At 41.8% G+C, this 26,316-nt stretch overlaps 1 protein-coding gene across 2 annotated transcripts in view; it reads left to right on the forward strand.

Moving 5' to 3' along the window:
• Window positions 1-819: 819 nt before the first annotated feature.
• lsn (vacuolar-sorting protein SNF8) overlaps window positions 820-26,316 on the forward strand; it is a 292,203-nt gene continuing 266,706 nt past the window's right edge. For both annotated transcript variants that reach the window (XR_011716448.1, XM_071691589.1), the window contains exon 1: window positions 820-943. The gene's annotated coding sequence lies outside the window, so the exon portion shown is untranslated. The remainder of the gene's footprint in view (window positions 944-26,316) is intronic.

Here is a 26,316-nt window from a genome sequence, read left to right on the forward strand (position 1 = left end):
CTCCCACTACTCGTTCCCTCCACCTCAGACACATATATCCGCTTTGTCAATCTTTCCTCGCTTATTCTTTCCATATGTTCAAACCATTTCAACACACCCTTTTCTGCTCTCTCAATTACACTCTTTTTATTACCACACATCTCTCTTAACTTTTCATTACTTAATCGATCAAACCACCTCACACCACATATTGCCCTCAAACATTTCATTTCCAACACATCCACCCTCCTCCGTACAACTCTATCTATAGCCCACGGCTCGCAACCATATAACATTGTTGGAACCACTATTCCTTCAAACGTGCACATTTTTGCTCTCCGAGATAACGTTCCCTCCTTCCACACGTTCTTCATCGCTCCCAGAACCTTATCCTACTCTTGTACCCTTTGACTCACTTCAGCTTCCATGGTTCCATCCGCTGCTAAGTCCACTCCCAGATACCTAAAAGACTTCACCTCCTCCAATTTTTCTCTATTCAAACCTACATCCCAATTAACTTGTCCCTCAATCTTACTGAACCTAATAACCTTGCTCTTATTCATATTTACTCTCGACTGTCTCCTTTCCCACACTTTTCCGAACTCAGTCAGCAACTTCAGTTTCTCACTCGAATTAGCCACTAGAGCTGTGTGTGTGTGTGTACATAAAGGTATATCATGTCAATGCTATATATGCTGCCGAAATGTGAATATTTTCTTTACGACGCGAACTACATTTGTATTTTCTGTGTTAAGCAATTTTGATGGTTTATTCGCTGGGTGTTAGAGGTGGTCGCTCCTCAATGGCTAGCTGCTTTGGTCGCTGTTTCAATCAATCGGTGGAGTTGGTCGCCACTTCAGTGACTCACCAGTGGTGTTCGCTGCCGTGTCAACATTGTCAACATTTTTCCGACTAAGATCTACCAGAAGTATAAACCCACCAGATTAATTGCATCGTGATTTAGGTAAGGGACTATCATTATTATTATGTTATAAGACACAGGACAGGGGCTAACCTTCATGATGTCTCTCAGACTATTACAGTTTTCGTTACTATAATATTACCTTATGGTGTTTAAAGGTGACTCTGGTAATGTACTAGTAAATAAATATAGTTTTCATCGTTTTTATATGCATTTACTGATGGTGTTCCAGTTTAGTTCCGCCACTATGTTTATTTCATGTGTTACAGATGTGTTCGTATATGGGAAGTATGATTGGGATTTTTCTCTTTACGGACATCGGTTACGATGCCTATTAATCGGCAAATTGTCCTTTAGCTCACCAGTGCCAACTAGTTAGCATCTGTGAGTGAAACGGTATTTTACCTTGATATGGCATGGCTCTACCTCTTATAAATGGTGTTTGGTCAAGTTAGATTAGTGTAGGTTGTTGGGTGTTATTATCGTTTCGGACATCCAGCGACTAATAGGTTAGGTGTTGTTTGGTTGAAATTGTTATTGATGTCCTTTGAACAATTATCATCTCATTTCTATTGCAAATTTCTTCTTTTTGTAATTTACCACACTCAAAAACCCCAATTCCCAGGAGAATGTCATAAATGGTAGTTTTACCTGGGTTAGTTTGGTTAGTTAAGATAGGTACTTAGTTGTGCAAAATATGGTTTTCAGTGTGGTGGTTTGATTCTTTGCTAGAGAATAGAATGCTGATGCTGTGGAAAAATACTACCAGCTCCTCAGGAAATTGTGTTATGTCTGATTCAGTTTTGGTAAGCGATGTATTAGTAAAACAGAGTTTGACCCACTGGTGCCAAGTAGTCGGCAAAATAGCGTTTGACCCTGTTGCTGAATAGCTATCAAAGTTGCGTTTCACCTACTGTTGCCAATTTGTCAGTATCAGTAAGTTAAATGTAATATTTAAACTATTGATGCTGACTAGTCGGCTGTAATATTTAAACTACTGATGCTGACTAGTCGGCACTAATAAGTCTAATGGTATTTCATCAATTAGTTTACAAAATAGCATTTGAATTGACACCAACTGGTGGAGTAAAGGCTAGTCTGCCAACTTGTTAGTATGATAACCTGTGCCTCTTATGATCTTGAATAGCAGTAGTAGGGAGGAGTATGATGATAAGGCATATTGTGGAGACATGTGTATAGAATTCAGTGAAACACTAGCAGAAATCATCAAAACTTACAAAAACCTCCTCAAGCAGCTGAAATTTATAGAAATATACAAACACTGATTAGTTGCCTTGCGTGTCATCAGATTGTTACATTTTATATTGTTTGTCTGGTGTGTTTCAACTACAGAGATCCCTTGACAACCACAGAGATTAGATTATTTGAAGACAGCATGATTATTAAAACCACAGTTTGCGTGCATCTAGGCTAATGGAGAATATTGGATTACGTAGGTGATCTATTAAGGACATATCTTAAGTCCTGTCATGAAGAATCAGCATGCTATACTTCAGAACATGTTTATTCTGCAGAAGTATAAAGAAATGTACAAAACAAAGAAATAATACTGTAGAGTATGATGCCAGTACCTCACCCCAGATGCTGTGCACTTGTCCTGTGTGCTCCCACAAAGCAGCCATCCAGCTATATTACACAAGAGAAAGCCTTAATTTTCTGTAAGGTTTGTACTGTTGGCTCATTCACACCAATTTGCCTCCCAATAGATGCTGCACTTTCACCTCAAGGAAGGTGATTAATTAAGTCCACTTTTTGCCCTAAAGATGACACTTTCCTCACCTTTCTTGTGGTAGCATGACTAGCTGTATACTAAGAGACCATATCTTAGGGCACAGAACAACAAGCAGGTTACGATTATGAAAAGTTCATATAGTTCAGATATCATATATTGGAGATGATAACTTAGTGAGTCATAATAAGGTAGAATGATGCAGGCAGAGTGTGGGTGACAAGGTTCGAGTAAAATGCATATCTCTCATGCATTGCTTTGTGCATCTTCACACAACCAGTGTGCTAGATCCCATCAGGCTTGGCTGAAAGTAGCCTGCAACTGCCATGATAATTATTGCCAACATATAAGAAATTTGATCACAATGTTTACAGTACAGATACTAAAAACTTGCTGCTGTTGTTGGTAAAATGGTGTACATTATATACTTCCTTCCTCAGGAGTCCCTTTTATCCTTGTGAATCCCCTGCACTTCTCCAGGATGATGATTAAGGATAATGTGGGGTTAGATAAAAATAATTCGCTGAGACACTAGCAATAATCAACAAAAGCTATGAAAACAGTTCATTATGTGTAGTGATTTGTGTGCCTCGAAAGTACCCAATGGTCTGTTAGTGTTTGAATTTCTTTGTGTATATGCAAAGAGTGCAGGGCAATTCAGTAGTAAGTGTTTTGTGTCTTCTTTGTGTTTAGTTGCATTGTGGGCCTAAAGGGCCTTAGGATATGTCGAAAGTATTCATGATATTGTAGTGATTGATGTCCAGAGCATAATCAGGAGATTATGGCTCCAGTTTGTCTAGGGAGTGTGGTTTTTGATGAATGTATGTCTGGTGGATATGGAATTTAAAAATGAGCAAGATCATTACAGTGTGTTTATGTTTTGCCAATTTCATATTTGTTGGGTATGGTGGAATCTGTTTGTACAGGTTTCCAAAGTGTGAGGCAAGGGTAAGCTTTTTATATTTACATGGGAGTTAGTGGTTATCTATACAGTGCTTTGGATGGGAGAGGTATAGTTTTGCTGCATAGAATAGGGTGCCAAGCATGTTGAGGTGATTCTTTAATGGAAGGATCTTTGTTTCGCTGTGAAGGTATTGGGTGTTTGTGGTTGCTGGTGATAGTAATAGTTCTGAGTGCAGTATTTTATGTGGTTTGCAGCTTTGTTACATATGCTTTTAAGAAGGTGGGAAACAAGGCTGGTAAGGTATTGTTCAAAGCAGAGCTGATGATTTGTTAGGATGTTGAGGGATTATTTTTCATATCCAAATCTGGTACATGTTAGTGTTCGAAGGGCATTTAGTTTGTATGTTGTGTTTGAGGGAGGGCATGGAAGGAGGAGTGGTATGGACAAGAATGAATTAAATTATCAGGGAAGGGGAAAAGAAGCACATGCAGTTGTGTTACCACCGAGAGTATGGAAGGATGTTACAGAGTATGGATGGAATGAGTCAAGAATAGTGTGGGTGAAATTAAAGACTGTAATTGTAAAGTATGCATGGTATGTGTACATGCATCTCGGAATATGAAGACTGTGTGAGGCAAGATTGAATTGAAGTATTACTGGAAAAATTTGAATTACTATATAGAAAGGACTGAGAAGGAGAGAAAGGTGGTTGTAGTGTGTGATGTGAATATAAAGGTTAAATGTGATAAAGTTAATAAGATAGTTGGTAAATGGGGAGTGTCTGGAGTAAATGAGAATGAATGTTACTTTATGAATGTTTCTGCTGTGAGGTATTTACTACTTTTTTCAGCAGAAGATGATGCACATGTATACATGGAGAAAAATGATGAAAAAGAATAACTAAAGGGTTTAATTGACTATGTGATGGTGGATAGAAAGTTGACAAAGGTTGTACTAGAGAGGATTTTGACCATTTTGCAGTTCCTGTGGAGATGAGAATCAGGGAAAAGTGAAGGTATGGTGTCAGGAAAAATGAAGAGGTAAAAGTGTTGGCAAGTGAGATGAATTAGAAAGAATGCAAGGAGTATGAAGGAAAGATGACAGACAGTTTTGATGAAAGTCCAGTAAATGTAGGGATGCAGTCATATGTGAATGAGGTGTTTAGAATGTTTAGAGTGTAAGGTTGTACAATTAGCTGTTAGATACAAGGTTTTCAGATATAAGAATAAAAGAGGAAATGCATCATGTATGGATGAGATTAGACATGCAGAGAAAGGGCAAGAAGATGCACATGGGAGAATGCTCAAAAAGAGTGTAGGGGAGAGTGGGGTTGGATGAATACTGATGAAAAGTGATCATATATCACTTGGGCCATTTCTGTAGGTGCATCCTTCCTCTATTTCTCTCCCTCCAGTATTCCTCCACCTTATTTGCCCATGTCACAGGTGGACTTCCACTCACACCAACCCCTTTAATTGCACTATCATACACTCGCCTTGTAAACTCCCAGTCTTGCATTCTTCCCACATGCCCAAACCATCTCATAGTATTATGTTTCACCTATTCTACCTTTCCACAATTCACTCCCGTTGCATCCTTGCTATACCACATCTCTCATACACTCTTTCATTTCTTTCTTCGTACCATCTAGTCACACCACATGCTCTTCTCAAATAGCTCATTTCCACAGCCTGGATTCTTGACCTCTGTGCCTCATTCCATGACCATGTTTTAGCTTCATAGGTCAGGGTTGGGAGGAGTATGTTGTTGCTTAATCCTCTCACTTCCATACTTACACCTCTTCCCTTTATTATTCTATTAATGGACCCAATGACTCTTCTACCCTGTACTAGTCTCTCCCTTATCTCTCCTTCCATATCTCCACACTTACCCTAAACAACTCCCAGATACTTAAGTTCCCTCACTTCCTCCAGTCTTTCCCCCCATATCCACAGCACAATTTAGTACTCTTTCTTCTTTCACTCTGTATGGTTTTACAAAATCTATACTTTCCCTCTGTTTCCCTTCAAACACCATTACTTTACTCTTATTTGCATTTACCTTCAATCTCCTACACTTTCACGCCATAAAATTTATACAACCTGCTGCTGCTCCTCTTCACTCTCCACAAACAACACACTATCATCTGCAAACAGATGTGCCACTTGCCACCATATCTCACTGCCACATTCCATCTCTGCACCCATTTTTTCTTTATCATTCCATCATACAGCCCTGCCTCACAGCTACATATATTCCAGAACTTTCACTCAGCTCTCCATCCACTCTTACACATGCATTTGCTCCTCTATAGAAGGCTTTTACACCATCCAACAGTTATCCCCCTATACCACCATATCTCACTGCCACATTCCATCTCTGCACCCATTTTTTCTTTATCATTCCATCATACAGCCCTGTCTCACAGCTACATATATTCCAGAACTTTCACTCAGCTCTCCATCCACTCTTACACATGCATTTGCTCCTCTATAGAAGGCTTTTACACCATCCAACAGTTATCCCCCTATACCATATATCCTTGACACATCCCACAAAGCATTCCACTCAACTCTGTCATACGCTTTCTCCAAATCCATAAAAGCTGCACACATCCTCTGCATTCCTAAAACCCCCTTGCTCTTCACTTATTCTGCATTCAGTCACTTCCATAACTTTGTCAATTGATATTCTAGCATACACTTTTCCTGGTTTACGTAACAGACTTATTCCTCTATAATTGCTATATACATCCTTAGCACCTTTTCCTTTGAATAAAGGAAAAGTAAGAGCTTTCACCCAATCCTCAGGCACAACCATATGTTTCCAAATGCACCCATTTTTTCTTTATCATTCCATCATACAGCCCTGCCTCACGGCTACATACATTCCAGAACTTTCACTCAGCTCTCCATCCACTCTTACACATGCATTTGCTCCTCTATAGAAGGCTTTTACACCATCCAACAGTTATCCCCCTATATCACCATATCTCACTGCCACATTCCATCTCTGCACCCATTTTTTCTTTATCATTCCATCATACAGCCCTGCCTCACAGCTACATATATTCCAGAACTTTCACTCAGCTCTCCATCCACTCTTACACATGCATTTGCTCCTCTATAGAAGGCTTTTACACCATCCAACAGTTATCCCCCCTATACCATATATCCTTGACACATCCCACAAAGCATTCCACTCAACTCTGTCATATGCTTTCTCCAAATCCATAAAAGCTGCACACATCCTCTGCATTCCTAAAATAGCATACACTTTTCCTGGTTTACGTAACAGACTTATTCCTCTATAATTGCTATATACATCCTTAGCACCTTTTCCTTTGAATAAAGGAAAAGTAAGAGCTTTCACCCAATCCTCAGGCACAACCATATGTTTCCATGCTAAATTATATATAAGATGCATCCACTCTATCACACTTTCTCCTCTATACTTCAGAATTTCAGCCATAATTCCATCCACTCCAGGTGCCTTTTCTACCTTCAGCCTCATTATTGCCCTTCTTACCTCCCTCTTTGCCATAGGCCCCTGCACTTGAATCCTCTTCCTTTCCTCCTCCATACCCATGCATAAAACAACTGCTGCCTTCCCTTCCCCCACATTCATTAGTTCTTCAAAATGCTCATTCCATCTTCCTTTCACTTCCTCCTCTTGATTTAGCAATTCCCTTCGATACTTCTTACATCAACATTTCCACTCTAACATCCTCCTCTTTCACCTCCTTCCAGTATAGTTACTTAATCAGAAACTCTTCACTTAACTTTCTTCTAAAATCTTCATCTACAATTTCTTTGTTTTCCTCTATCAGCTTCTTAACATTCCACTTACATATTTTGTATTCTTCCCTCCTTTACTCAACTTCCACCAGTACATTCCTATTTAGCAATCTACCATATGCCTTTTTCTTCTCTTCCACAGCATTTCTGATCTCTCCTATCCACCATGCATTGCCCTTTTTATTCCTGTATCTCATTACCTTGTATCCAACTACTGATTCTACAACCTTTAGTAGTGTTTCTCTAAACATTTTAAACACCTCGTTCACACTTAAGTGCATTCCTACATTTACTGTGCTTCCCTCTAAGGTTCAGTTACCTTCCTTTCATACTCCTCCCTGTATTTTTCCTGATTCATCCTCTCGCTTGCCAACACTTTTACCTCATCATTCCTCCTTACACCATACTTCCACCTCTCCCTGATCCTCATCCCCACAAGGACAGCAAAATGATCAGTAAAGACCCAAGTACACATCCCTGGGGATTTCACTGGTAATGAGTGACCATGGTGATGATTCCCCATTCATTACAACTCTCGGCATCTTATCACATTACTAGGCTAGGCTTCTGTCCAATTTCCCATGCAACCAGTAATCCCCTAGGCCTGAACCAGCCTTCTGTCCAATTTCCTATGCAACCAGTAATCCCCTAGGCCTGGACTTTGTGCATCAATTTGGTATGGGGAACTTTGTCAAATGCTTTCTGGAGGTCCAGAAATATTATATCTATTGCTTTTGTCTTCTCATGGGTATTGAATGATTTATGATAAAATTCAAGTTGGTTTGTTAGGCATGATCTGCACCTTGTAAAACCATGCTGTGCATTATCAATCAGGCTGTTATTCCAGATGGGCTACAATTTTATCTCTGATAATCAACTGTAGGAGTTTATATATATTTAATGTGAGGTTAATAGGACGGTAATTCCGAGGCACTTTGCGGCTTCCCTTTTTTGTATATAGGAGTGACATCTGCCAGTCTCCAGTCCTGTGGGACTTTTCCATCCTGGAGATATTTATTGAAAATATTAGATAACACCAATAGGGCAGAAAGAATACTTCCCACGCATTCCTCACGTGTCGTAGAAGGCGACTAAAGGGGATGGGAGCGGGGGGGCTGCAAATCCTCCACTCCTTGTATTTTAACTTTCTAAAAGGGGAAACAGAAGGAGTCATGCGGGGAGTGCTCATCCTCTTTGAAGGCTCAGATTGGGGAGTCTAAATGTGTGTGGATATAACCAAGATGAGAAAAATGGAGAGATAGGTAGTATGTTTGAGGAAATGAACCTGGATGCTTTGGCTCTGAGGAAGAGTGGTTTGGGAATGTCTTGGGAGTAAAGTCAGGGGTTAGTGAGAGTACTAGAGCAAGGGAAGGAGTAGCACTACTCCTGAAACAGGAGTGGTGGGAGTATGTGATAGAGTGTAAGAAAGTAAACTCTAGATTGATATGGGTAAAACTGAAAGTGGATGGAGAGAGATGGGTGATTATTGGTGCATATGCACTTGGGCATGAGAAGAAAGATCATGAGAGGCAAGTGTTTTAGGAGCAGCTGAGTGAGTGTGTTAGTAGTTTTGATGCACGAGACTGGGTTATAGTGATGGGTGATTTGAATGCAAAGGTGAGTAATGTGTGGCACTTGAGGGAATAATTGGTGTACATGGGGTGTTAAGTGTTGTGAATGGAAATGGTGAAGAGCTTGTAGATTTATGTGCTGAAAAAGGACTGGTGATTGGGAATATCTGGTTTGAATGGAGAGATGTACATAAGTATACGTATGTAAGTAGGAGAGATGGCCGGAGAGCGTTATTGGATTACGTGTTAATTGATAGGCATGCGAAAGAGAGACTTTTGGGTGTTAATGTGCTGTGAGGTGCAACTGGAGGGATGTCTAAACATTATCTTGTGGAGACGAAGGTGAAGATGTGTAGAGGTTTTCAGAAAAGAAGAGAGAATGTTGGGGTGAAAAGAGTGGTGAGATTAAGTGAACTTAGGAAGGAGACTTGTGTGAGGAAGTACCAGGAGAGACTGAGTACAGCATGGAAAAAGGTGAGAACAAAGGACGTAAGGGGAGTGGGGGAGGAATGGGATGTATTTAGGGAAGCAGTGGTGGCTTGCACAAAAGATGCTCATGGCATCAGAAGCGTGGGAGGTGGGCAGATTAGAAAGGGTAGTGAGTGGTGGGATGAAGAAGTAAGATTATTAGTGAAAGAGAAGAGAGAGGCATTTGGGCGATCAGGGAAATAATGCAAATGAGTGGGAGATGTATAAAAGAAAGAGGCAGGAGGTCAAGAGAAAGGTGCTAGAGGTGAAAAAGAGGGTAAATGAGAGTTGGGGTGAGAGAGTCATTAAATTTTAGAAAGAATAAAAACATGTTTTGGAAAGAGGTAAATAAAGTGTGTAAGACAAGGGAACAAATGGGAACTTCAGTGAAGGGGACAAATGGGAAGATGAAAACAAATAGTGGTGATGTGAGAAGGAGGTGGAGGGAGTATTTTGAAGGTTTGTTGAATGTGTTTGATGATAGAGTGGCAGATATAGGGTGTTTTGGTCGAGGTGGTGTGCAAAGTGAAGGGGTTAGGGAGAATGATTTGGTAAACAGAGAAGAGGTAGTAAAAGCTTTGCAGAAGATGAAAGCCGGCAAGGCAGTGGGTTTGGATGGTATTGCAGTGGAATTTATTAAAAAAGGGGATGACTGCATTGTTAACTGGTTGGTAAGGTTATTTAATGTATGTATGACTCATGGTGAGGTGCCTGAGAACTGGTGGAATGCTTGTATAGTGCCATTGTACAAAGGCAAAGGGGATGAAAGTGAGTGCTCAACTTACAGAGGTATAAGTTTTTTGAGTATTCCTAGGAAATTATATGGGAGGGTATTGATTGAGAGGGTGAAGGCATGCACAGAGCATCAGATTGGGGAAGAGCAGTGTGGTTTCAGAAGTGGTAGAGGATGTGTGGATCAGGTGTTTGCTTTGAAGAATGTATGTGAGAAATACTTAGAAAAGCAAATGAATTTGTATGTAGCATTTATGGATCTGGAGAAGGCATATGATAGAGTTGATAGAGATGCTCTGTGGAAGGTATTAAGAATATATGGTGTGGGAGGAAAGTTGTTAGAAGCAGTGAAAAGTTTCTATCGAGGATGTAAGGCATGTGTATGTGTAGGAAGAGAGGATAGTGATTGGTTCTCAGTGAATGTAGGTTTGCAGCAGGGGTGTGTGATGTCTCCATGGTTGTTTAATTTGTTTATGGATGGGGTTGTTAGGGAGGTTGTTAGGGAGGGCAAGTATGCAGTCTGTTGGGGATGAGAGAGCTTGGGAAGTGAGTCAGTTGTTGTTCGCTGATAATACAGTGCTGGTGGCTGATTCATGTGAGAAACTGCAGAAGCTGGTGACTGAGTTTGGTAAAGTGTGTGAAAGAAGAAAGTTAAGAGTAAATGTGAATAAGAGCAAGGTTATTAGGTACAGTAGGGTTGAGGGTCAAGTCAATTGGGAGGTAAGTTTGAATGGAGAAAAACTGGAGGAAGTAAGGTGTTTTAGATATCTGGGAGTGGATCTGGCAGCGGATGGAACCATGGAAGCGGAAGTAAATCATAGGGTGGGGGAGGGGGCGAAAATCCTGGGAGCGTTGAAGAATGTGTGGAAGTCGAGAACATTATCTCGGAAAGCAAAAATGGGTATGTTTGAAGGAATAGTGGTTCCAACAATGTTGTATGGTTGCAAGGCATGGGCTATGGATAGAGTTGTGCGCAGGAGGGTAGATGTGCTGGAAATGAGATGTTTGAGGACAATATGTGGTATGAGGTGGTTTGATCGAGTAAGTAATGTAAAGATAAGAGAGGTGTGGAAATAAAAAGAGTGTGGTTGAGAGAGCAGAAGAGGGTGTTTTGAAATGGTTTGGGCACATGGAGAGAATGAGTGAGGAAAGATTGACCAAGAGGATACATGTGTCGGAGGTGGAGGGAACGAGGAGAAGTGGGAGACCAAATTGGAGGTGGAAATGCTCCGTACATGCCTTCACCCTCTCAATCAATACCCTCCCATATAATTTACCAGGAATACTCAACAAACTTATACCTCTGTAATTTGAGCAATCACTCTTATCCCCTTTGCCTTTGTACAATGGCACTATGCAAGCATTCCGCCAATCCTCAGGCACCTCGCCATGAATCAAACATACATTAAATAACCTTACCAACCAGTCAACAATACAGTCACCCCCTTTTTTAATAAATTCCACTGCAATACCATCCAAACCTGCAGCCTTGCCGGCTTTCATCTTCCGCAATGCTTTTACTACTACTTCTCTGTTTACCTAATCATTTTCCCTAACCCTCTCACTTTGCACACCACCTCGACCAAAACACCCTATATCTGCCACTCTATAATCAAACACATTCAACAAACCTTCAAAATACTCACTCCATCTCCTTCTCACATCACCACTACTTGTTATCACCTCCCCATTAACCCCCTTCACTGAAGTTCCCATTGGCTCCCTTGTCTTACGCACTTTATTCACCTCCTTCCAGAACATGTTTTTATTCTCCCTAAAATTTAATGATACTCTCTCACCCCAACTCTCATTTGCCCTCTTTTTCACCTCTTGCACCTTTCTCTTGACCTCCTGTCTCTTTCTTTTATACATCTCCCACTCATTTGCATTTTTTCCCTGCAAAAATCGTCCAAATGCCTCTCTCTTCTCTTTCACTAATACTCTTACTTCTTCATCCCACCACTCACTACCCTTTCTAATCAACCCACCTCCCACACTTCTCATGCCACAAGCATCTTTTGCGCAAGCCATCACTGCTTCCCTAAATACATCCCATTCCTCCCCCACTCCCCTTACGTCTTTCTTCTCACCTTTTTCCATTCTGTACTAAGTCTCTCCTGGTACTTCCTCACACAAGTCTCCTTCCCAAGCTCACTTACTCTCACCACCCTCTTCACCCCAACATTCTCTCTTCTTTTCTGAAAACCCATACAAATCTTCACCTTCACCTCCACAAGATAATGATCACACATCCCTCCAGTTGCGCCTCTCAGCACATTAACATCCAAAAGTCTCTCTTTTGCACGCTTGTCAATTAACACATAATCCAATAATGGTCTCTGGCCATCTCTCCTACTTACATACGTATACTTACGTATATCTCCCTTTTTAAACCAGGTATTCCCAATCACCAGTCCTTTTTCAGCACATAAATCTACAAGCTCTTCACCATTTCCATTTACAACACTGAACACCCCATGTATACCAATTATTCCCTCAGCTGCCACATTACTCACCTTTGCATTCAATTCACCCATCACTATAACCCGGTCTTTTGCATCAAAACCACTAACACACTCATTCAGCTGCTCCTAACACACTTGCCTCTCATGATCTTTCTTCTCATGCCCAGGTGCATATGCACTAATAATCACCCATCTTTCTCCATCAACTTTCAGTTTTACCCATATTAATCGAGAATTTACTTTCTTACATTCTATCATATACTCCCACAACTCCTGTTTCAGGAGTAGTGCTACTCCTTCCCTTGCTCTTGTCCTCTCACTAATCCCTGACTTTACTCCCAAGACATTCCCAAACCACTCTTCCCCTTTACCCTTGAGCTTCGTTTCACTCAAAGCGAAAATATCCAGGTTCCTTTCCTCAAACATACTACGTATCTCTCCTTTTTTCACATCTTGGTTACATCCACACACATTTAGACACCCCAATCTGAGCCTACGAGGAGGATGAGTACTCCCCACGTGACTCCTTCTTCTGTTTCCCATTTTAGAAAGTTGAAATACAAGGAGGGGAGGATTTCTGGCCCCCCGCGCCCGTCCCCTCTAGTCGCCTTCTACGACACGTGAGGAATGTGTGGGAAGTATTCTTTCTCCCCTACCTCCAGGGATAATGTATAATATATATATATATATATATTTTTTTTTTTTTTTTTTTTTTTTTTATACTTTGTCGCTGTCTCCCGCGTTTGCGAGGTAGCGCAAGGAAACAGACGAAAGAAATGGCCCAACCCCCCCCCATACACATGTACATACACACGTCCACACACGCAAATATACATACCTACACAGCTTTCCATGGTTTACCCCAGACGCTTCACATGCCTTGATTCAATCCACTGACAGCACGTCAACCCCTGTATACCACATCGCTCCAATTCACTCTATTCCTTGCCCTCCTTTCACCCTCCTGCATGTTCAGGCCCCGATCACACAAAATCCTTTTCACTCCATCTTTCCACCTCCAATTTGGTCTCCCTCTTCTCCTCGTTCCCTCCACCTCCGACACATATATCCTCTTGGTCAATCTTTCCTCACTCATTCTCTCCATGTGCCCAAACCACTTCAAAACACCCTCTTCTGCTCTCTCAACCACGCTCTTTTTATTTCCACACATCTCTCTTACCCTTACGTTACTTACTCGATCAAACCACCTCACACCACACATTGTCCTCAAACATCTCATTTCCAGCACATCCATCCTCCTACGCACAACTCTATCCATAGCCCACGCCTCGCAACCATACAACATTGTTGGAACTACTATTCCTTCAAACATACCCATTTTTGCTTTCCGGGATAATGTTCTCGACTTCCACACATTTTTCAAGGCTCCCAAAATTTTCGCCCCCTCCCCCACCCTATGATCCACTTCCGCTTCCATGGTTCCATCCGCTGACAGATCCACTCCCAGATATCTAAAACACTTCACTTCCTCCAGCCTCTCACCATTCAAACTCACCTCCCAATTGACTTGACCCTCAACCCTACTGTACCTAATAACCTTGCTCTTATTGACATTTACTCTTAACTTTCTTCTTCCACACACTTTACCAAACTCCGTCACCAGCTTCTGCAGTTTCTCACATGAATCCGCCACCAGCGCTGTATCATCAGCGAACAACAACTGACTCACTTCCCAAGCTCTCTCATCCCCAACAGACTTCATACTTGCCCCTCTTTCCAAAACTCTTGCATTTACCTCCCTAACAACCCCATCCATAAACAAATTAAACAACCATGGAGACATCACACACCCCTGCCGCAAACCTACATTCACTGAGAACCAATCACTTTCCTCTCTTCCTACACGTACACATGCCTTACATCCTCGATAAAAACTTTTCACTGCTTCTAACAACTTTCCTCCCACACCATATATTCTTAATACCTTCCACAGAGCATCTCTATCAACTCTATCATATGCCTTCTCCAGATCCATAAATGCTACATACAAATCCATTTGCTTTTCTAAGTATTTCTCACATACATTCTTCAAAGCAAACACCTGATCCACACATCCTCTACCACTTCTGAAACCACACTGCTCTTCCCCAATCTGATGCTCTGTACATGCCTTCACCCTCTCAATCAATACCCTCCCATATAATTTACCAGGAATACTCAACAAACTTATACCTCTGTAATTTGAGCACTCACTCTTATCCCCTTTGCCTTTGTACAATGGCACTATGCAAGCATTCCGCCAATCCTCAGGCACCTCACCATGAGTCATACATACATTAAATAACCTTACCAACCAGTCAACAATACAGTCACCCCCTTTTTTAATAAATTTGGATATATATATATATATATATATATATATATATATATATATATATATATATATATATATATATATATATTATATGGGAGGGTATAGGAGGGTATTGATTGAGAGGGTGAAGGCATGTACAGAGCATCAGATTGGGGAAGAGCAGTGTGGTTTCAGAAGTGGTAGAGGATGTGTGGATCAGGTGTTTGCTTTGAAGAATGTATGTGAGAAATACTTAGAAAAGCAAATGGATTTGTATGTAGCATTTATGGATCTGGAGAAGGCATATGATAGAGTTGATAGAGATGCTCTGTTGAAGGTATTAAGAATATATGGTGTGGGAGGAAAGTTGTTAGAAGCAGTGAAAAGTTTTTATCGAGGATGTAAGGCATGTGTACGTGTAGGAAGAGAGGAAAGTGATTGGTTCTCAGTGAATGTAGGTTTGCGGAAGGGGTGTGTGATGTCTCCATGGTTGTTTAATTTGTTTATGGATGGGGTTGTTAGGGAGGTAAATGCAAGAGTTTTGGAAAGAGGGGCAAGTATGAAGTCTGTTGGGGATGAGAGAGCTTGGGAAGTGAGTCAGTTGTTGTTCGCTGATGATACAGCGCTGGTGGCTGATTCATGTGAGAAACTGCAGAAGCTGGTGACTGAGTTTGGAAAAGTGTGTGGAAGAAGAAAGTTAAGAGTAAATGTGAATAAGAGCAAGGTTATTAGGTACAGTAGGGTTGAGGGTCAAGTCAATTGGGAGGTGAGTTTGAATGGAGAAAAACTGGAGGAAGTGAAGTGTTTTAGATTTCTGGGAGTGGATCTGGCAGCGGATGGAACCATGGAAGCGGAAGTGGATCATAGGGTGGGGGAGGGGGCGAAAATCCTGGGGGCCTTGAAGAATGTGTGGAAGTCGAGAACATTATCTCGGAAAGCAAAAATGGGTATGTTTGAAGGAATAGTGGTTCCAACAATGTTGTATGGTTGCGAGGCGTGGGCTGTGGATAGAGTTGTGCGCAGGAGGATGGATGTGCTGGAAATGAGATGTTTGAGGACAATGTGTGGTGTGAGGTGGTTTGATCGAGTGAGTAACGTAAGGGTAAGAGAGATGTGTGGAAATAAAAAGAGCGTGGTTGAGAGAGCAGAAGAGGGTGTTTTGAAGTGGTTTGGGCACATGTAGAGGATGAGTGAGGAAAGATTGACCAAGAGGATATATGTGTCGGAGGTGGAGGGAACAAGGAGAAGAGGGAGACCAAATTGGAGGTGGAAAGATGGAGTGAAAAAGATTTTGTGTGATCGGGGCCTGAACATGCAGGAGGGTGAAAGGAGGGCAAGGAATAGAGTGAATTAGAGCGATGTGGTATACCGGGGTTGACGTGCTGTCAGTGGATTGAATCAAGGCATGTGAAGCGTCTGGGGTAAACCATGGAAAGCTGTGTAGGTATGTATATTTGCGTGTGTGGACGTATGTATATACATGTGTATGGGGGGGGTGGGCCATTTCTTTCGTCTGTTTCCTTGCGCTACCTCGCAAACGCGGGAGACAGCGACAAAGTATAATAAAAATATATATATATATATATATATATATATATATATATATATATATATATATATATATATATATATGGATTTGTATGTAGCATTTGTGGATCTGGAGAAGGCATATGATAGAGTTGATAGAGATGCTCTGTTGAAGGTAATAAGAATATATGGTGTGGGAGGCAAGTTGTTAGAAGCAGTGAAAAGTTTTTATCGAGGATGTATGGCATGTGTACGTGTAGGAAGAGAGGAAAGTGATTGGTTCTCAGTGAATGTAGGTTTGCGGCAGTGGTGTGTGATGTCTCCATGGTTGTTTAATTTGTTTATGGATGGGGTTGTTAGGGAGGTAAATGCAAGAGTTTTGAAAAGAGGGGCAAGTATGAAGTCTGTTGGGGATGAGAGAGCTTGGGAAGTGAGTCAGTTGTTGTTCGCTGATGATACAGCGCTGGTGGCTGATTCATGTGAGAAACTGCAGAAGCTGGTGACTGAGTTTGGTAAAGTGTGTGAAAGAAGAAAGTTAAGAGTAAATGTGAAGAAGAGCAAGGTTATTAGGTACAGTAGGGTTGAGGGTCAAGTCAATTGGGAGGTGAGTTTGAATGGAGAAAAACTGGAGGAAGTGAAGTGTTTTAGATATCTGGGAGTGGATCTGGCAGCGGATGGAACCATGGAACCGTGGTGGATCATAGGGTGGGGGAGGGGGCGAAAATTCTGGGAGCCTTGAAGAATGTGTGGAAGTCGAGAACATTATCTCGGAAAGCAAAAATGGGTATGTTTGAAGGAATAGTGGTTCCAACAATGTTGTATGGTTGCGAGGCGTGGGCTATGGATAGAGTTGTGCGCAGGAGGATGGATGTGCTGGAAATGAGATGTTTGAGGACAATGTGTGGTGTGAGGTGGTTTGATCGAGTAAGTAACGTAAGGGTAAGGGAGATGTGTGGAAATAAAAAGAGCGTGGTTGAGAGAGCAGTAGAGGGTGTTTTGAAATGGTTTGGGCACATGGAGAGAATGAGTGAGGAAAGATTGACCAAGAGGATATATGTGTCGGAGGTGGAGGGAACGAGGAGAAGAGGGAGACCAAATTGGAGGTGGAAAGATGGCGTGAAAAAGATTTTGTGTGATCGGGGCCTGAATATGCAGGAGGGTGAAAGGAGGGCAAGGAATAGAGTGAATTGGAGCGATGTGGTATACCGGGGTTGACGTGCTGTCAGTGGATTGAATCGGGGCATGTGAGGCGTCTGGGGTAAACCATGGAGGGCTGTGTAGGTATGTATATTTGCGTGTGTGGACGTATGTATATACATGTGTATGGGGGTGGGTTGGGCCATTTCTTTCGTCTGTTTCCTTGCGCTAACTCGCAAACGCGGGAGACAGCGAAAAAAAAAAAAAAAAAAAAAATATATATATATATATATATATATATATATATATATATATATATATATATATATATATATATATATATTCTTTCACCCCTATCCCCAGGGATAATATATATATATATATATATATATATATATATATATATATATATATATATATATATATACACATACACATACATACGCACATATACACACACACACACATACATATATATACATATGAAAAATGTAAGAAACAATTTAGAAAACTGAAACTTCTAGCTTGAAATGAAATGAAAAAATGAATGTCACATAATGGTTCAACCTCTGGCTATGGAAAAAGGAAATGTATAATTTATTTACACATACGTCAATAGTAGTTCTCATCAATTTAACCACTGTATCAATAAGCTTCAATGTCTAAGCTACATTTTTTCCAATTTCACTATTTTCTTGTCAAAGCACCATGTATGAAAACTATCACTCCAGTAACACAACTATAAACATTTACTTCCCCTTTAAAAAAGTTCTGGGGAAGTCTGTCTCGATACACTGCGGGACACTCTACCACCTGGCGAGGTTTGTTTGGCAATGGTTCTTGATTCACAAACGTAGTAGCATCACTGGTGGGCCAAGGTAGTTTCGTTGGCGAAGAGGAGCTCATGAAACATGTCGGAAAGCATGCCACTGCAGGCAGGAGTGAAGGCTGATGCTGGGGAAGAGCAGTGTGGTTTCAGAAGTGGTAGAGGATGTGTGGATCAGGTGTTTGCTTTGAAGAATGTATGTGAGAAATACTTAGAAAAGCAAATGGATTTGTATGTAGCATTTATGGATCTGGAGAAGGCATATGATAGAGTTGATAGAGATGCTCTGTGGAAGGTATTAAGAATATATGGTGTGGGAGGCAAGTTGTTAGAAGCAGTGAAAAGTTTTTATCGAGGATGTAAGGCATGTGTACGTGTAGGAAGAGAGGAAAGTGATTGGTTCTCAGTGAATGTAGGTTTGCGGCAGGGGTGTGTGATGTCTCCATGTTTGTTTAATTTGTTTATGGATGGGGTTGTTAGGGAGGTGAATGCAAGAGTTTTGGAAAGAGGGGCAAGTATGAAGTCTGTTGTGGATGAGAGAGCTTGGGAAGTGAGTCAGTTGTTGTTCGCTGATGATACAGCGCTGGTGGCTGATTCATGTGAGAAACTGCAGAAGCTGGTGACTGAGTTTGGTAAAGTGTGTGAAAGAAGAAAGTTAAGAGTAAATGTGAATAAGAGCAAGGTTATTAGGTACAGTAGGGTTGAGGGTCAAGTCAATTGGGAGGTGAGTTTGAATGGAGAAAAACTGGAGGAAGTGAAGTGTTTTAGATATCTGGGAGTGGATCTGGCAGCGGATGGAACCATGGAAGCGGAAGTGGATCATAGGGTGGGGGAGGGGGCGAAAATTCTGGGATCCTTGAAGAATGTGTGGAAGTCGAGAACATTATCTCGGAAAGCAAAAATGGGTATGTTTGAAGGAATAGTGGTTCCAACAATGTTGTATTGTTGCGAGGCGTGGGCTATGGATAGAGTTGTGCGCAGGAGGATGGATGTGTTGGAAATGAGATGTTTGAGGACAATGTGTGGTGTGAGGTGGTTTAATCGAGTAAGTAACATAAGGGTAAGAGAGATGTGTGGAAATAAAAAGAGCGTGGTTGAGAGAGCAGAAGAGGGTGTTTTGAAATGGTTTGGGCACATGGAGAGAATGAGTGAGGAAAGATTGACCAGGAGGATATATGTGTCGGAGGTGGAGGGAACGAGGAGAAGAGGGAGACCAAACTGGAGGTGGAAAGATGGAGTGAAAAAGATTTTGTGTGATCGGGGCCTGAACATGCAGGAGGGTGAAAGGAGGGCAAGGGATAGAGTGAATTGGAGCGATGTGGTATACCGGGGTTGACGTGCTGTCAGTGGATTGAATCAAGGCATGTGAAGCGTCTGGGGTAAACCGTGGAAAGCTGTGTAGGTATGTATATTTGCGTGTGTGGACGTATGTATATACATGTGTATGGGGGTGGGTTGGGCCATTTCTTTCGTCTGTTTCCTTGCGCTACCTCGCAAACGCGGGAGACAGCGACAAAGCAAAAAAAAAGAAAAAAAAAATATATATGTATATATATATATATTGGGAGGTAAGTTTGAATAGAGAAAAACTGGAGGAAGTAAAGTGTTTTAGATATCTGGGAGTGGATCTGGCAGCGGATGGAACCATGGAAGCGGAAGTGGATCATAGGGTGGGGGAGGGGGCGAAAATCCTGGGAGCGTTGAAGAATGTGAGGAAGTCGAGAGCATTATCTCGGAAAGCAAAAATGGTTATGTTTGAAGGAATAGTGGTTCCAACAATGTTGTATGGTTGCGAGGCGTGGGCTATGGACAGAGTTGTGCACAGGAGGATGGATGTGCTGGAAATGAGATGTTTCAGGACAATGTGTGGTGTGAGGTGGTTTGATCGAGTAAGTAACATAAGGGTAAGAGAGATGTGTGGAAATAAAAAGAGTGTGGTTGAGAGAGCAGAAGAGGGTGTTTTGAAATGGTTTGGGCACATGGAGAGAATGAGTGAGGAAAGATTGACCAAGAGGATAAATGTGTCGGAAGTGGAGGGAACGAGGAGAAGTGGGAGACCAAATTGGAGGTGGAAAGATGGAGTGAAAAAGATTTTGTGTGATCGGGGCCTGAGCATGCAGGAGGGTGAAAGGAGAGCAAGAAATAGAGTGAATTGGATCGATGTGGTATACCGGGGTTGATGTGCTGTCAGTGGATTGAATCAGGGCATGTGAAGCGTCTGGGGTAAACCATGGAAAGCTGTGTAGGTATGTATATTTGCGTGTGTGGACGTATATATATACATGTGTATGGGGGTGGGTTGGGCCATTTCGTTCGTCTGTTTCCTTGCGCTAACTCGCAAACGCGGGAGACAGCATTGGGTAAAGTGTGTGAAAGAAGAAAGTTAAGAGTAAATGTGAATAAGAGCAAGGTTATTAGGTACAGTAGGGTTGAGGGTCAAGTCAATTGGGAGGTGAGTTTGAATGGAGAAAAACTGGAGGAAGTTAAGTGTTTTAGATATCTGGGAGTGGATCTGGCAGTGGATGGAACCATGGAAGCGGAAGTGGATCATAGGGTGGGGGAGGGGGCGAAAATTCTGGGAGCCTTGAAGAATGTGTGGAAGTCGAAAACATTATCTCGGAAAGCAAAAATGGGTATGTTTGAAGGAATAGTGGTTCCAACAATGTTGTATGGTTGCGAGGAGTGGGCTATGGATAGAGTTGTGCGCAGGAGGATGGATGTGCTGGAAATGAGATGTTTGAGGACAATGTGTGGTGTGAGGTGGTTTGATCGAGTAAGTAACGTAAGGGTAAGAGAGATGTGTGGAAATAAAAAGAGCGTGGTTGAGAGAGCAGAAGAGGGTGTTTTGAAATGGTTTGGGCACATGGAGAGAATGCGTGAGGAAAGATTGACCAAGAGGATATATGTGTCGGAGGTGGAGGGAACGAGGAGAAGAGGAAGACCAAATTGGAGGTGGAAAGATGAAGTGAAAAAGATTGTGTGTGATCGGGGCCTGAACATGCAGGAGGGTGAAAGGAGGGCAAGGAATAGAGTGAATTGGAGCGATGTGGTATACCGGGGTTGACGTGCTGTCAGTGGATGGAATCAAGGCATGTGAAGCGTCTGGGGTAAACCATGGAAAGCTGTGTAGGTATGTGTATTTGCGTGTGTGGACATATGTATATACATATGTATGGGGGTGGGTTGGGCCATTTCTTTCGTCTGTTTCCTTGCGCTAATATATATATATATATGTATATATATATATATATATATATATATATATATATATATATATATATATATATATGTCTCCATGGTTGTTTAATTTGTTTATGGATGGGGTTGTTGGGGAGGTGAATGCAAGAGTTTTGGAAAGAGGGGCAAGTATGAGGTCTGTTGTGGATGAGAGAGCTTGGGAAGTGGGTCAGTTGTTGTTCGCTGATGATACAGCGCTGGTGGCTGATTCATGTGAGAAACTGCAGAAGCTGGTGAATGAGTTTGGTAAAGTGTGTGAAAGAAGAAAGTTAAGAGTAAATGTGAATAAGAACAAGGTTATTAGGTACAGTAGGGTTGAGGGTCAAGTCAATTGGGAGGTAAGATTGAATGGATAAAAACTGGAGGAAGTGAAGTGTTTTAGATATCTGGGAGTGGATCTGGCAGTGGATGGAACCATGGAAGCAGAAGTGAATCATAGGGTGGGGGAGGGGTTGAAAATCCTGGGAGCATTGAAGAATGTGTGGAAGTCGAGAACGTTATCTCGGAAAGCACAAATGGGTACGTTTGAAGGAATAGTGGTTCCAACAATGTTGTATGGTTGCGAGGCGTGGGCTATGGATAGAGTTGTGCGCAGGAGGGTGGATGTGCTGGAAATTAGATGTTTGAGGACAATGTGTGTTGTGAGGTGGTTTGATCGAGTAAGTAATGTAAGAGTAAGAGAGATGTGTGGAAATAAAAAGAGCGTGGTTGAGAGAGCAGAAGAGGGTGTTTTGAAATGGTATGGGCACATGGAGAGAATGAGTGAGGAAAGATTGACCAAGAGGATATATGTGTTGGAGGTGGAGGGAACGAGGAGAAGTGGGAGACCAAATTGGAGGTGGAAAGATGCAGTGAAAAAGATTCTGAGTGATCGGGGCCTGAACATGCAGGAGGGTGAAAGGCGGCCAAGGAATAGAGTGAATTGGATCGATGTGGTATTCCGGGGTTGACGTGCTGTCAGTGGATTGAATCAGGGCATGTGAAGCGTCTAGGGTAAACCATGGAAAGTTGTGTGGGGCCTGGATGTGGAAAGGGAGCTGTGGCTTCGGGCATTATTGCATGACAGCTGGAGACTGAGTGTGAACGAATGGGGCCTTTGTTATCTTTTCCTAGCGCTACCTCACACACATGAGGGGGGAGGGGGATGGTATTCCCTATGTGGCGAGGTGGCGAGGGGAATGAATAAAGGCAGACAGTGTGAATTGTGTGCATGGGTATATATGTATGTGTCTGTGTGTGTATATATATGTGTACATTGAGATGTATAGGTATGTATATTTGCGTGTGTGGACGTGTGTGTATATACGTGTGTATGGGGGTGGTTTGGGCCATTTCTTTCTTCTGTTTCCTTGCGCTACCTCGAAAATGCGGGAGACAGCGACAAAGCAAAATAAATATAAAAATAAATATATATATATATATATATATATATATATATATATATATATATATATATATATATATATATATGGGAGTAAAGTTAGGGGTTAGTGAGAGGACAAGAGTAAGGGAAGGAGTAGCAGTACTCCTGAAACAGGAGTTGTGGGAGTATGTGATAGAATGTAAGAAAGTAAATTCTCGATTAATATGGGTAAAACTGAAAGTTGATGGAGAGAGATGGGTGATTATTGGTGCATATGCACCTGGGCATGAGAAGAAAGATCATGATAGGCAAGTGTTTTGGGAGTAGCTGAATGAGTGTGTTAGTGGTTTTGATGCACGAGACCAGGTTATAGTGATGGGTGATTTGAATGCAAAATTGAGTAATGTGGTAGTTGAGGGAATAATTGGTATACATGGGGTGTTCAGTGTTGTAAATGGAAATGGTGAAGAGCTTGTAGATTTATGTGCTGAAAAAGGACTGGTGATTGAAAATACCTGGTTTAAAAAGTGAGATATACATAAGTATACGTATGTAAGTAGGAGAGATGGCCAGAGAGCGTTATTGGATTATGTGTTAATTGACAGGCTTTTGGATGTTAATGTGCTGAGAGGTGCAATTGGAGGGATGTCTGATCATTATCTTGTGGAGGCTAAGGTGAAGATTTGTATGGGTTTTCAGAAAAGAAGAGTGAATGTTGGGGTGAAGAGGGTGGTGAGAGTAAGTGAGCTTGGGAAGGAGACTTGTGTGAGGAAGTACCAGGAGAGATTGAGTACAGAATGGAAAAAGGTGAGAACAATGGAAGTAAGGGGAGTGGGGGAGGAATGGGATGTATTTAGGGAATCAGTGATGGATTGCGCAAAAGATGCTTGTGGCATGAGAAGCATGGGAGGTGGGTTGATTAGAAAGGGTAGTGAGTGGTGGGATGAAGAAGTAAGATTATTAGTGAAAGAGAAGAGAGAGGCATTTGGACAATTTTTGCTGGGAAAAAATGAAATTGAGTGGGAGATGTATAAAAGAAAGAGACAGGAGGTCAAGAGAAAGGTGCAAGAGGTGAAAAAGAGGGCAAATGAGAGTTGGGGTGAGAGAGTATCATTAGATTTTAGGGAGAATAAAAAGATGTTCTGGAAGGAGGTAAATAAAGTGCGTAAGACAAGGGAGCCAATGGGAACTTCAGTGAAGGGCGCTAATGGGGAGGTGATAACAAGTAGTGGTGATGTGAGAAGGAGATGGAGTGAGTATTTTGAAGGTTTGTTGAATGTGTTTGATGATAGAGTGGCAGATATAGGGTGTTTTGGTCGAGGTGGTGTGCAAAGTGAGAGGGTTAGGGAAAATGATTTGGTAAACAGAGAAGAGGTAGTAAAAGCTTTGCGGAAGATGAAAGCCAGCAAGGCAGCAGGTTTGGATGGTATTGCAGTGGAATTTATTAAAAAAGGGGTGACTGTATTGTTGACTGGTTGGTAAGGTTATTTAATGTATGTATGACTAATAGTGAGGTGCCTGAGGATTGGCGGAAAGCTTGCATAGTGCCATTGTACAAAGGCAAAGGGGATAAGAGTGAGTGCTTAAATTACAGAGGTATAAGTTTGTTGAGTATTCCTGGTAAATTATATGGGAGGGTATTGATTGAGAGGGTGAAGGCATGTACAGAGCATCAGATTGGGGAAGAGCAGTGTGGTTTCAGAAGTGGTAGAGGATGTGTGGATCAGGTGTTTGCTTTGAAGAATGTATGTGAGAAATACTTAGAAAAGCAAATGGATTTGTATGTAGCATTTATGGATCTGGAGAAGGCATATGATAGAGTTGATAGAGATGCTCTGTGGAAGGTATTAAGAATATATGGTGTGGGAAGCAAGTTGTTAGAAGCAGTGAAAAGTTTTTATCGAGGATGTAAGGCATGTGTACGTGTAGGAAGAGAGGAAAGTGATTGGTTCTCAGTGAATGTAGGTTTGCGGCAGGGGTGTGTGATGTCTCCATGGTTGTTTAATTTGTTTATGGATGGGGTTGTTAGGGAGGTAAATGCAAGAGTTTTGGAAAGAGGGGCAAGTATGAAGTCTGTTGGGGATGAGAGAGCTTGGGAAGTGAGTCAGTTGCTGTTCGCTGATGATACAGCGCTGGTGGCTGATTCATGTGAGAAACTGCAGAAGCTGGTGACTGAGTTCGGTAAAGTGTGTGGAAGAAGAAAGTTAAGAGTAAATGTGAATAAGAGCAAGGTTATTAGGTACAGTAGGGTTGAGGGTCAAGTCAATTGGGAGGTGAGTTTGAATGGAGAAAAACTGGAGGAAGTGAAGTGTTTTAGATATCTGGGAGTGGATCTGGCAGCGGATGGAACCATGGTAGTGGAAGTGGATCATAGGGTGGGGGAGGGGGCGAAAATTCTGGGGGCCTTGAAGAATGTGTGGAAGTCGAGAACATTATCTCGGAAAGCAAAAATGGGTATGTTTGAAGGAATAGTGGTTCCAACAATGTTGTATGGTTGCGAGGCGTGGGCTATGGATAGAGTTGTGCGCAGGAGGATGGATGTGCTGGAAATGAGATGTTTGAGGACAATGTGTGGTGTGAGGTGGTTTGATCGAGTGAGTAACGTAAGGGTAAGAGAGATGTGTGGAAATAAAAAGAGTGTGGTTGAGAGAGCAGAAGAGGGTGTTTTGAAGTGGTTTGGGCACATGGAGAGAATGAGTGAGGAAAGATTGACCAAGAGGATATATGTGTCGGAGGTGGAGGGAACGAGGAGAAGAGGGAGACCAAATTGGAGGTGGAAAGATGGAGTGAAAAAGATTTTGTGTGATCGGGGCCTGAACATGCAGGAGGGTGAAAGGAGGGCAAGGAATAGAGTGAATTGGAGTGATGTGGAATACCGGCGTTGACGTGCTGTCAGTGGATTGAATCAAGGCATGTGAAGCGTCTGGGGTAAACCATGGAAAGCTGTGTAGGTATGTATATTTGCGTGTGTGGACGTATGTATATACATGTGTATGGGGGGGGGTTGGGCCATTTCTTTCGTCTGTTTCCTTGCGCTACCTCGCAAACGCGGGAGACAGCGACAAAGTATAATAAAAAAATAAAAAATATAATATATATATATATATATATATATATATATATATATATATATATATATATATATATATATATATATATATATATATATATATATATATATATATATATATATATATATATATATATTATTTACTTATATTTATTTTGCTTTGTCGCTGTCTCCCGCGCCTGCGAGGCAGCGCAAGGAAACAGACGAAAGAAATGGCCCAACCCACCCCCATACACATGTATATACACACACGT

Source organism: Panulirus ornatus, chromosome 50 (assembly GCF_036320965.1).
Source record: "Panulirus ornatus isolate Po-2019 chromosome 50, ASM3632096v1, whole genome shotgun sequence".
In the NCBI taxonomy this organism is placed as follows: Eukaryota; Metazoa; Arthropoda; class Malacostraca; order Decapoda; family Palinuridae; genus Panulirus; species Panulirus ornatus.